Source organism: Hakea prostrata, chromosome 4 (genome assembly GCF_041222555.1).
Source record: "Hakea prostrata isolate BN-2017 chromosome 4, UWA_Hpros_2, whole genome shotgun sequence".
In the NCBI taxonomy this organism is placed as follows: domain Eukaryota; kingdom Viridiplantae; phylum Streptophyta; class Magnoliopsida; order Proteales; family Proteaceae; genus Hakea; species Hakea prostrata.
The window spans coordinates 37,070,867-37,084,837 of record NC_142603.1 but is presented as its reverse complement, the minus strand read 5'-3'; positions in this window follow the sequence as shown (position 1 = coordinate 37,084,837).

The following is a 13,971-nucleotide window of genomic DNA, read 5'->3' as shown; positions in this document are numbered from 1 at the left end:
TGGTAATGAGGTTTATATAGAGTGTACCTTCGAATCTCCTTCGTTGGATGCACTTGAGCCTTCTTCGGGTAGTCGTTGGATCTTAACAGTTAGATCCGTTGAGCAATAGACTTCTACTAGTTTGGACTAGTAGAGGACTCCTGAGATAACCTTTAGGTTATGTGATGATTATCCCTTCGATAATGATTATCCGCAGCCGTCAATTTGAGTCTGTCATCATTAGGGTGATTACCCTAATCCATAAGTAGGATTAGGGCACGCTTGTAGCCGAATAAGCTTTCTTCATCAGCAAGCCATCTTCTGGATCCGGTTCGCTCGGGAGCGAGTCGGTTCTCTCCGTCTCGACCGGGGTTGAGGGTTGGACCAGGTATGAACCCGGTCTGATCATAATCTCTCAATCGTAGTTTCCAAAGGTGGGGTGGGAAAAGGGGTGGGAAAAGGGGTGGGAAAAAAAACATGTGGATCCCATGTATAGTGGGGTGAGAAGAAGGAAAGAAAAGGAAAGAGTTTTGTGGAAAAGTGATAGGGGTGGGTCCCACTTTTTATTTTTCCCAACTTTCCCACAAAGTCCCACCAAATATGTGGGGTTTTAAAATGGCATAGAGTGGGAAAGTTGAGCTGCCACATCAGCAGACCCACTTTCCCACCCCGAGCAACCAAACAATGTACCATTTTGGGATTTAAAGGAAAAGTAAGAAATCTACACTTTTTTCAAGAATTTGCCACCCCTTTTTTTCCACCCCACCTTTATTCCAACAAACAAACGCAGCCTTAAAATAGGGAATTATAGATAGGGTAAAGTTAAGGTGTTTTAATTGTAAAATTACATTTACATCTTTTAATTTGGTACGGTACCAATTCAGTACAATTTCGGTACATACCGGTATGAGTACCTAAAATCGAAACCGTAATGAAGAAATTCGGTTTCGATACGTACCGTACCGAATTTTGAATGGTGTGGTATTGTACGGTTTTAGAAGTGCAGTTCAGTACGGTTAAACGGTTTTGGTACGCAAGTGACACCCTTATTAGTATGTGTCTGATGACGTTTTCGTCCACAGTGGTCAGCGGGCCGGGGGCCATGGGCCCCTTTTTTTAAATTATATTATTCTCTTGATTTTTTCTATTTGTATATTAATTTTCGTTTTAGTTTTTTCTCTTTTCACATGTGAAATATCACTATATAGCCCCTCGATATTGAGAACAATTTTTAATAGTAAAATAATGCGTATAACTAACTCATCAATCCCTATTTATTCTCTCATCTTTTCTTCCTATTTATTCTCTTTTTTTTTTCTTTCTATAAAATTGGATAAAGGAAATTTTTGAAAAAAAAAAATCTTATTAGGTATTTATTCAAAATGTTATTCCTAATTAGAAACTTATTCTCAATCCCTATTTATTCTCTTCTATCTCTACAATTTTGGGGGAAAAAAAATCTTGTCCACAATTAGGTATTCATTTTCTTTCTCAATTTATTTACCATTTTTTTGTTATTCTTTTTATTTGATATTATATTGTGAACAAAATGTCTATAATTAGTAAGGTAAGCTACCAACCATTGGTTGCATCTCCTACCTAGGAAAAAATTGATTTGCATCTTTTTCTACCAAAGAAAATTTTGATTTGCATCTAACTTTTTAGTGTTGAAATCATGTATATATTTTTTTGTATTATTACTTTAAGTACCCATATTTTGTCCCAAAAAAAGTATTATTATCAATAATTTACCTATTTTTTTCAAATATGTGTGGACCTCACAAAACATGTGTGAACTTATTCCTTAATCTGATATAATATTTCAAAATTGGGACTCCCAATGGGTCTTATAAAGACCCACACTACGAAAAAGCATTAGTGCTTTCCCAACGGGAAGGTTATCTGGACTTTCATTCTTCGCCCCCCCTCCCAATGTTGAATCTCGGTTTTGCCCCTGAACAACGACAAGCCTTATCCCAATTAAATGGGGGGGGGGGGTGACTACATGGATTATTGCCTTATAATAAATTCTATCTGAGGTCATATTAGATACGAGGCTTAAGCTATATCTATATATATATATATATATATATATATATATATATATATATCTTTTCTCACCACTTCTTTTAAAATTATCCTAGGTCTACTCTTAGCTCTTCCAGATCACTTTAATATGAATTATATCATTTTTTCATACAGAGGCATTATAGATCTCCATTGAACATGGTCATGCCACCTCAAACGATTTTCTCAAATTTTATTACTTATGGAAGTAACTCCTAGACCAACTCCTATGATTATTATTTATCTTATCCTTTCTAGTTTTGTCATTCATCCATCTTACCATCCTCATTTCTGCTACATTGAGTTTATCTATATGTTTTTTTTTTTAATAATATAACACTATGCACCATACATCACAGTTGGTCGAACGACAGTCTTATAGAGTTTTTCTTTAAGCTTTAATTGAATACGTCGATCACATAAGACTCCGATTGCACCTCTCCACTTCATCTAACCTATTTTAATTCTTTGGGAAATATCATCCTCTATATCACTTTTTTTATTTATGATTGAACATAGGTACCTAAAACAATTACTCTGAGAAATCTCTTTATCATTAAGTTTCACCACTTCATCATTTGCCCGATCATGACTAAAATTACAAACTAGATATTTTGTCTTCGTGCTACTTAGTTTAAAACTCTTAATTCCAAAGTTGTTCTCCATGATTCTAATTTGGTATTGATCCCCACTTGAATCTCATCTATCAACAAAATATCATCAGCAAAAAACATACACCAGGAGACCTCATCTTGAATGTCTTTGGTTAATTCATCTATTACAAGTACAAATAGAAAGAACTTAAAGTTGATCCTTGATGTAGCCCTACTATATTTGAAAATTTGTTACTTCGTCCTCTCAATGTTCTTACACTTGTCACTGAACCATCATATATATAGACATATTTACTTGCAACATTTCTTTTTTTTTCATACTTGCCAAATTACCGCTTTAAAAACATTATCATAAGCTTTTTCTAAGTCAATAAATACCATATGGAGGTCTTTTTCATACTCTCTATCTTTCCAAAGTCTCCTAATTAGATAAATAGCCTATGTTGTAGATCTTCCTGGCATAAACCCAAAATTGGTTCTCCGTATTTGTGATTTTTGTAATTGTGATTAAGTGTCTCAAATGGGTTTCAATTACTCTCTCCCATAATTTTATTGTATAGTTGATCAGTTTAATGCCTCTATAGTTATTACAGCTTTGAATATCTTTTTTATTTTTGTAAATTGGAACCACAATGCTTCTTTTCCATTTATCTGGCATTTTTCTTGTTAATCTTATTAAACAACTTAGTCAACCAAATTAGTCTATGGGTTCTTAACCTCTTCCATATTTCTATTGGGGTTTCATCAGGACCTTGTTTCTTGCCTAGTTTTATCCTCCTTAGTCCTTCTTTTACTTCAAACATCGAAATTCTCCTTATATATGTTCGAAAATTAGTGCCTTGGTGAATGACGTAATCGTCCAAATCACCTGTTTGAAGTATGCTCGTTTAGTAGACTAGAAAAATATATTTTTCATCTTTTCTTAATGCACTCATCACATACTAGTACTTTATCATCTCCATTTTTAATACATTTAACATGGTCAAGATCGTTACTCTTCCTATCCTTCATTTTAGCTTTCTTATAAATATATTTTCACCTTTTCTTCATGCTCAACTTATTGTTCAGAGAGAACTGTTTTATGTAAAAATGTTTTTACATATTTTTGTGCTAAATAATCATTCTTTGTTTGGAAATGGACATTTGATAATCTGTTTTGAAAATATTTTCAGAACACCATTAAAACAAGTTGGTGTTTGATAAATTTGTTCTAGGAATGGCAAAAAAAAGGAAAACTTATAGAACATATTGTTGTTTGATAAACTTGTTATAAACAAAAATGTTCTTATTATATAAATTTACAATTAGCAGAAAAATTATGACTAAGTTCATGCCCCACACAAATATACGGATACAAAATCGAAATTCCATGAAACATATAAAATACTCTTATGTTATATATAGATGTTTGCAAGAAGTACATGGACTGCCAGGTCAAGGGTCAAGTTTAATGCATAACCTTTCTACATGTTCTCTGATAAATAAATTTCCATGTAAATGGTAGGAATCCAATAAGGTTTGTAGATCACTTTCTCCTCTCTCCAAGTCAAAAGGTTTATCATCCAGCCAGTCGAGTTCTTTTTTGATAGCATTCATTTCATCAAATAGGTTGTGTAGTTTTAATGTAAACCTCTTGAACACCATATGAAAGCTCAATTTGCACATAAATCTAAAAGCATCATCCAAAGGTTCTAAAATGCATTCTATCCTATAAATGCTTTCTAGGAGGGTTTCTCCCTTTACAATCATCATCAAAATATTTTAGGAAGCAAATCATTGAAGTTCGTTACAAAAGGAACCACTCATTTGACAAATAGAAAGCAGAAAACACAAGTCATGAAAGCAAAATTGAAGTTTTATCCTTGTGGATGAAGAGGTGATTTCAAGAAACCAACTTCTAAAGAACAAGAAATTGGTAGGAGGAAATATAAACCACTTCCACAGCATTTTGTAGTCTAGTAGAAAAAAAATTACATGCAAAGAATATGAAACAGGATGTCCTGAAAACGTAAACCAAGATACAGTAAAGAGATGAACATTAACGTTACCGTAAAACTAAGTGTAACACTCCCAAAAATCACTATCAACTAATTACCAAAACTAATGTACATAACACTCCCAACAAAAATGCAATTGCATCAAAGAAGTGGACAAGAAGATCTAAAATGAGTGCGCCACATTTGTAGACATATTTTCTCTTGTGACAAATCAACTAAATCGGTTGACGACATAGTCATCAATGTGCCCTTTGGCAAAATAGAAGAGAGGAAAAAGAAAGAACAAAGAAGGAAGATAAGATAAATTTAGTTTTGCCAAAAAAAAAAAAAGAAAGAAAGAAAAGAGAAATTTAAGGTCACAAAGCATACCTTTTGTAGGGTTATTGAAGTTGGAGAAATTGCATTTGACAAAGAGATCGAGGCAGAAAAATTATGCAGGTCGAAAGGAGGTTGGAGACAATTTCAGCAGCTGAGCTTTGAAGTACAAGTTGGACCAATCCTTGTTGGAGCATCCCTCGTTAAATACAAGTAATTCAACCATCAAAGTAGTTATACCAAGAGGGAGAGTGTAAGCAAGAGAAGAAGAGAGGGGTTAGATTACAAGGTGAGAGAGAAAGGGTTGCTGGGTTCCTCTATTTGTCAACACAAGACAAAGAAGGTGGACTCAGCCACTTGAGTTGTAGAGGAGGAGGTTGAGTCATAGAGAGACTTTTTCTTCACCATTGTTGGAAGCTTACCATGGAGGAGATGGGGTTTATTGGAATCACTTTACGAGTTTTATTTCTGTTGTTGTTTTGTAAGACATATTTTGCAAGGGGCGTTCTTGAGATCAATCTTCATGCAGGTTCGTTCTTAAAGAATGGAAGAACAAATTGTTTTATAAACACTTCTAATTTGTTTTTATTCACAAAGAGTAGAAAAATGTTAGAAACGTTCTTGAAGAATGTTACTAAACGTGCTTAAATTTACATGGTTAGTTATTTTTAGGTTTTCATTTATAAAATAGTTACTCAATGTTTCAATTAACAAAACTAACTAAAATTGAGTTTAGGTTTACAAAACTAATCAAAATAGTGATTTTCATCCATTAAACATTCTTACCTCTAAAACTAACCACCCTGAAGTGGAAAAATCACTGTTTGTCCAAAGGGAAAAATCACCAACCTAATTGAAGTGGAAAAATCACTATTTTGTCTAAAGGGAAAAAAGATTCATCCCCTTTAGACATTTTAATCCACATGTCGATATGGTCATTTTTAGCTGTAAATATGTCTAAAGAGAGGAACAACCACTAAATATGTCTAAAGAGATGAACAATCACTATTTTGGTTTGTTTTGTGAAGGACAAACTCAGCTTTACCTAGTTCTCTGAAGTTAAATAGTGAGTCCATACTTTTGTAAAAGGAAATTTAAAAGTAGCTAATCACGTAATTTTTGCTTGAAATTTTTGCATCAAAATATTTCCATTCCCCTTGCAACCAAACAAACTCCTAGCTTTTTACCTTTGGGGCGGAAAGCTTTTCCTTTAATCCTTTAACTAAAAAAAAACAAACAAACTTGGTGCCAAAGGCTTCCACACAAGCAAAACTTGGGAGACAGTTCTCCTGTGCAACCTTATTCTAGCAAATTTTCTCTTAGGAAGCTATTTCAATAAAGAGCTTTCCTCTTAATGTTACGTCAAAAGTGAAAGCCTTGAGAAGACCACAATTTTTCTTCTTTCCATGTTTTCAAATGCTTTGCTTGGAGCCAAACCTTAATCAATGTTGGCAGGAGGTGGTAAAATGGTTTCATTGATAGTAGTCCTTATCTCATGGATTCTTACAAGGAGAAATTGAATTTATTTATTTATTTTTTAAATAATTTACTGAGAAACAGAGCTTGGTATAATATTGGCTTCTACATTATAGATATATAGAAGCCATGAGTTGGGGGTTCATCCCCATGGTTAGGAGCTTTGCCAAAAGTGCCACCTTAGCTAAATAGTCGAGCACTATGTTGGCTTCTTTTGGAACATGCTTAATCGCATAAGAATTTAAAGATTCACATACCATAAGGATATCTTGAACAACTACAAAACTTAAGATTCATGCTTTGGTTTTAGGAAACCAAACCAAACTTGTTAAGTGGTTGGCTAAACCAACTTTGATTTGATAGTGGTCTCGATTCAAGCTAATTTGAACTTAAATCTAAATATTCCAATATCCCAACCAAGATATGTGAAATGATCTTTGGCAACTTAATAACAATTGCTTAATTTTCATTTGGACCCCCTAAGGTTTTGGTCCCCAATAAATGACATCTTGCATTTGCCTCCCTTGCAAGCATCTAGGGTAGCAGAGTTAGGTGTTTAACGGCATGATCTTGTAAATTTGTAAACTTTTAACCCTTAAATATAAATACAAAAACTATATTTGTAGGGATACCCCTCTACGTTGGGGCTTTGATGTGGATAAAGAAGAAATTAAACAAGCATGAGGGTAATTTGGTTTTCAAAACAATGATTTGTCCTTAGTTGACTTTTTTGGAATACCACGGGGAGGAAAATGCAATATGATACATTTTTTGGATTAAAATGACTTGAATCAAACCTCATGGGTCCAAATGAAAATTACCCTTTCCTTTTTCTTTTTGGATGTTAGGTGAGGTAGTCATAGTTATTAGGCGTGATAAGGATGATTTTTCATCCTTTCCCTAATTGTCTCTAATTTGAATTTTTTCCATATTATTTTCTTTTCTCAGTTGAATGCTTTCCATATTATTTCCTCCTCTCATTTGAATTCTTTTTATTCATCCTTCCTTTAATTCAAATTCTTTCCATACCATCTCATCCTTCCATTTCATCAGTATCCTTATTTGGCTTGATTGGTTTATATATTAAATCATTTCCATACATTGTATTTCCATACAAACATTTTCATGTATTATATTTTCATACAAACATCTCCATGTATTGTATTTCCATGTTTTATATCTTTCTTTTATTGTTTATAGTTACCATTTCATCCTTCCATTTCATCAGTATCCTAATTTGGTTTGATTGGTTTCTTTATTAAATCATTTCCATGTATTGTATTTCCAAACAAACATCTCCATGTATTGTATTTCCATGTTTTATATATTTCTTTTATTGTTCATAGTTACCTAACAGCATGGGATGTATGCTACCTATATATTTGAGGTTCTCTCATATAAAACTATTCAACCATTTTTCTTATTGAGGTTGGTTTCTTATTATGTGGTTCTCAAAGGACTTTGGGATGAGCTTTTTTTTGTACAATGATCTACCACCTTGCACATGTGGTCTTCTAAAGAAGCATTCTAATCTTATTCATAGAGATCAGCTTCTTGAATTTTTTATGGGACTTAATGATTCATACGGCTCACTTTGTAGCCAATTACTTTTGATGGACCCTTTGCCGACAGTGAATCGTGCTTATTCTCTCTTACTTCAAGAGGAGCGTCATCGTACAATTCATGAGGCCATTGCTCCCGCTCTCATGCACTCTGCCTTGGTTGCCACATCTCCTCATTATAGTTCCAAAAATGGTACCAAGAAACACTATCATTGTAACTTTTGTGGCTTAGATGGCCATTCGAAATCCTGTTGTTTTAAGAAACATGGGTATCCTCCCAAACATGCTACAAAGTCCACTGCACCGTCATCTCCAACGATTCACTCTCTTGCTGCAACTGTGGTCCTGTCTGCTGTTGCACCATCTTTCACCACAGATCAATACAATAAACTCCTATTTCTATTGGAATATGGTAACATTACACCCTTGGCAAATGCTGTAGGTAAAGTATCTTCTTTATGGGTTACTGATTATAGCACCAGTCTTCATATGGTTTCAAATTTGTCTTTATTTTATTTGGATAGTCTTGTTCCCCACACCCAATCCATTTGTCTTCCAAATAGTGGTTTTGCTCCTATTACACATATTAGGAATTGCAGCCCCATACCCACTTTACATTTCACAAACGTCTTACATGTTCATTCCTTTGGTTTTAATTTGTTATCTGTTACCCAACGTACCCAACAACTTTATTATTTCTTAACTTTCTATCCTGATCATTATGTGATACAGGACCTACGCACGAAGGAGATGATTGGGCTGGGTAAGGCGTACAATGGACTTTATTATTTGGAGTTGGATCATCCAGTTGCTGTTGTGGTTTTCCCCCCAAGGACCTTCGGCATTCTCATTTAGGCCATCCATCTTTAAAAGTTTCTAGTTATATTGCACATTTGGATCCGACTATTTCTTTTCATAAAAATTATGTTTGCTAGCTCTATTTGCCCTTTAGCTAAGCAAACTCAACTTCCTTTTCCATCTAGTGCAAGTTCTACCACCTCTTGTTTTGAACTGATACATTGTGACATATGAGGACTTTACTTGTTCCCTCAATTTGTGGTGCAAAATATTTTTTAACTATTGTGGAAGATTTTTCATGATGCACCTAGGTGTTTTTGTTAAATCATAAATCTGATGCTTGGTCTCAGTTAAGAAAATTTTTTACTGTGATCAAAACCCAATTTGGATACCAAATTAAACAACTCCAAACTGATAATGCTAGTGAGTTTTTTAATTCTCATTCAAATGAATTTTTTACAACCTATGTATTAGCCTAAAACACGATTCTGCACCTTAATTTGCCACGTCTTCTTCTTCCTCATCTTCTACCTCCTCTTCAATGGCTACCAATACTAAGTATGTTGATTTGGATTCCTCTTCCCATATTTCCTTCATCACTTGAACAATCTGGGTGCCATTTGGGTCACCCAACCATTGAAGGGTGATAATTATTCGACTTGCTGACACGCTATGCATATGGCTTTCAAAGCGAAAAGCAAACTTCAATTCACTGATGGCTCTCTTTAAAAACCTGTTTCTGATTCATTTTTGCTTCCTCAATGGATCCGTTGTAACAATATGGTTCTTTCCTGGCTCGTCAATGCTCTTGTTCCAAATATTGCTCATAGTGTCCCTTATGCCTCTACTGCTCATGAGGTTTGGGAGGACCTTGAGGCTCGTTATACTCAAATTGAGGGGGTTGATTTCCATGAGACATTTGCCCCAGTTGCCAAGTTGGTTACTGTTAGAACACTTCTTGCCATTGCTGCTATCAAAGGATGGTCATTGCATCAATTGGATGTCAACAACGTCTTTCTCCATGGCGATCTTGATGAAGAGGTATACACGACTCTTCTGCCTTGTTATCATCGAAAGGGGAAGGAATTGGTTTGTCGCATGCAAAAATCACTATATGGGCTTAAGCAAGCATCCTGTAATTGGTTTTCCAGGCTTTCTGGTGCCCTTATTGATCTTGGATATGCACAATCTTAGGCAGATTACTCTCTATTTTCTCTACTTACAGAGTCTTCATCTACCTTTGTGCTTGTTTATGTTGATGATATTTTAATTGCTGGGTCTGACACTTCTGTGATTTCAAACTTAAAATCACTTCTTCAGCAATGTTTCTGGATTAAAGATCTTGGTTCGCTTAAATATTTCCTTGATCTTGAGGTGGCACGTTCCAAGAAAGGTATTTTCATCAACTAACAAAAATACACATTGGATATCTTAACTGATGTTGGTTTCGTAGGTGCTAATTCGACTCAATTTCCAATGGAACAATACCTCAAGTTGACTACTTCTGATGATTTCAAACTTAAAATCACTTCTTCAACAACGTTTCCTTTGTGCTTGTTTATGTTGATGATATTTTAATTGCTGGGTCTGACACTTCTGTGATTTCAAACTTAAAATCACTTCTTCAGCAACGTTTCTGAATTAAAGATCTCGGTTCGCTTAAATATTTCCTTGGTCTTGAGGTGGCACGTTCCAAGAAAGGTATTTTCATCAACTAACAAAAATATACATTGGACATTTTAACTGATGTTGGTTTCGTAGGTGCTAATCCGACTCAATTTCCAATGGAACAATATCTCAAGTTGACTACTTCTGTGATTTCAAACTTAAAATCACTTCTTCAGCAACGTTTCTAGATTAAAGATCTTGGTTCGCTTAAATATTTCCTTGGTCTTGAGGTGGCACGTTCCAAGAAAGGTATTTTCATCAACTAACAAAAATACACATTGGACATCTTAACTGATGTTGGTTTCGTAGGTGCTAATCTGACTCAATTTCCAATGGAACAATACCTCAAGTTGACTACTTCTGATGGTGAGCCCTTACCTGATCCAACACCATAACGTCGGTTATTGGGCGGACTTATTTATCTCACAATTACTCGTCCAGATATTGTTCACACTGTGAATTTTCTTAGTCAATTCATGCATGAGCCTCGTAAACCTCATATGGATGTTGATAATCATTTACTACATTACCTCCATGGCACTCCAGGATAAGGGATTCTTTTTCTGCTGATAGTGAGTTATCTCTTCGTGCTTATTGTGACTCAAATTGGACAAGTTGCCCTATGACTCGGCGATCTACCATTGGATATTGTATATTCCTTGGTTCCAGCCCTTTATCTTGGAAATCTAAAAAGCAACCCACTGTGTCCCGCTCATCTGCTGAGGTTGAATATCTTACTATGGTCGTCATCACTTGTGAACTCATGTGGTTAGTTACATTGCTCCAAGATCTTAGTGTCATGGTCCCTCGACCAATACCTTTATTTTGTGACAATTAAGCTGCTTTACATATTGTTGCGAACCCAGTCTTTCACGAGCTCACCAAGCACATCGAGATTGATTGTCATGTGGTAAGCGATAAGGTTCGCCATGGTCTCATTCAACCCACCTCCACCACTAGTGCTGCCCAAGTGGCTGACATTTTCACCAAGGCCCTTAGAAAAGATTTGTTTCTTAGTCATAGAGGCAAGTTGGGAGTTCTTGACATTCACTCTCCAACTTGAGGGGGAGTATTAGGTGTGATAAGGATGATTTTTCATCCTTTCCCTAATTATCTCTAATTTGAATTCTTTCCATATTATTTCCTCCTCTCATTTGAATTATTTTCATTCATCCTTCCTTCAATTCGAATTCTTTCCATACCATCTCATCCTTCCATTTCATTAGTATCCTAATTTGGCTTGTTGGTTTCTCAATTAAATCATTTCCATACATTGTATTTCCATAGAAACATTTCCATGTATTATATTTTCATACAAACATTTCCATATATTGTATTTCCATGTTTTATATCTTTCTTTTATTGTTCCTAGTTACCCTAATAGCATGGGATGTATTCTACCTATATATTTGAGGTTCTCTTTCATATGAAATTATTCAACCATTTTTCCTATTGAGGTTGTGTCTTAATAATTGTGTTATACGTTATCCTCAGGGAAACACTCCTTTTTAGGCCCTAAGCACCTTGGAGATAAGGCAAAAAAAGAAAATGAAATTGTATCATTGGAGTTTGAGGTATCGTATAGGTGTCAACAAAACCCTATCAGCTTGAACCAACCCAAACCCACATTGAACCTGACTTTTTACTTGAAAGGAAGGTTTGGATTACAAAATGACTAGTCTTGACATGGTCAGATAGGGTTCGACTTTAGCCAACATAGTTAGCCCTACCTAACCCTATGTTTATGTAGATTTTTTTTTGGAATATTTAAATTAACATGGTTTTTTTTTTGGTGGACATTAACACGGTTTTTTGGTATTGAGATCAAATAGGCCCGGTTTGAGGTATTGAGATCAAATAGGCCCCAAAAAGTATGATAAGAAATTGTGCAAGCAAGGCAAACTTGCTACATCATTTATTTACATGACACAACCATGAAGAAGAAGTTTGATGTTTACATAATGCCACTAAAGATTCAAAAGTGAAGTTTTTCTTTTTTTAATGAAAGTGAAAATTCATTAATAGGAAACAAATTCTAGAGACTCTTGGACAACAAATGGGAGAAGGGCGCTGTTCTGGGGCTAAAAGAGCACATTGTAATATATATCTTACATGTTCAGAATAACAATAAAACAGATAAACAACAATAGGATAAGAATTCAAAATATTCAACAACACCCTAATCAAATAGTAGGACCATGGACTAGTATGTTTTGATAAGAATTTTTCAATCATCCTACAATTGGTCCAAACATGACTTTGTTTTCCAAAATCTTCAAAATTCTTATTGGCTTCTTCATGTAAACCCAAAGTAACTATTGGCAATATATCCGCCTAGCGACAATATTCCTAATTTCCTAAGTAAGCATCGACCATCTTTCACAAAGCAAAAAAGCCCATGCTCCTCCATTCACCTCTTTTATATCTACTACAACCCAAATTTCTGAATGAGAACTACTAGACCACTTAAGGGCCTATTTGGTTACATGAGTCTGGAGATTTCAAATATCTAGAAATTTCAAATTTATAGATTTCAAATCTATGGAGTCATAATTTATAAAATTAGCTGTTTGGCTAACCAAATATGTGGAATGAAATTTGTGGATTCATCGGTGATTTTTGTGAATGCGCAAATGTTCAGCATTTATATAATAGGGATGAAATCTCTGGATTTCACCCCATGCCCATAAATATACATATTCACGTTTTTAGTGTAAAAAGATGAATTTCTAGATTTCATGAATCTAGAGATTTTCACAACCAAACAGGTATAAATCTTGCATTCATGAATCCAGAGATTTGAAATCTCTGGATTCATGTAACCAAACATGCCCTAATAAGTTCAGCCATGGGGTACTTGAACAAGATTGTTATTCAAATGGGAACCACTGCTAGAAGATATCCGATGAAAAATATCAAGATGTGAACGAACTCCAGTAGATTAATCTAGTACATAATAGTATAAAGGATAGTCTTTGATGTTACCTCGGCTCCTTTGAACACTTTTTTATTCTTGAAACCCCTTAGATAACAATAAGAAAGAACACATACAGAAGAACCAAGATAGGGTCTTTTGATTCCAACAAAAAATGGGATACAATTGCACACAAAGTTGTTGAATTGAAGAAGCAACAAACCATTTAGTTTGAACCCCCAAAGGCCCACCCTGCCTAGACATGCTTAGACTAAGATAAGTGAAGTTTTAATGTTTCCTCAACTCGCACACACTAAGGTTTTGTTGCATTCTATACTATGATGACACGTGTAGAAGGTCCCAAAAAATTAGGTAGGACTCTTCTATAACATAGAATAGGAACTAAGGCAAAGCTATGGCAATCAAGGCCTTAACTTTGTTTCAGGGGCTGGTTGCCTACCCTGGATGCCCCAGATGACCAGCCTGGTTTCAGGGAAAAAGGACAATTTTGGGGGGAAAAAATGATTTTTAAAGCTCTATTTAATGTGTTTTTCGTTCTAAAACATGTCATATGTTCTAAA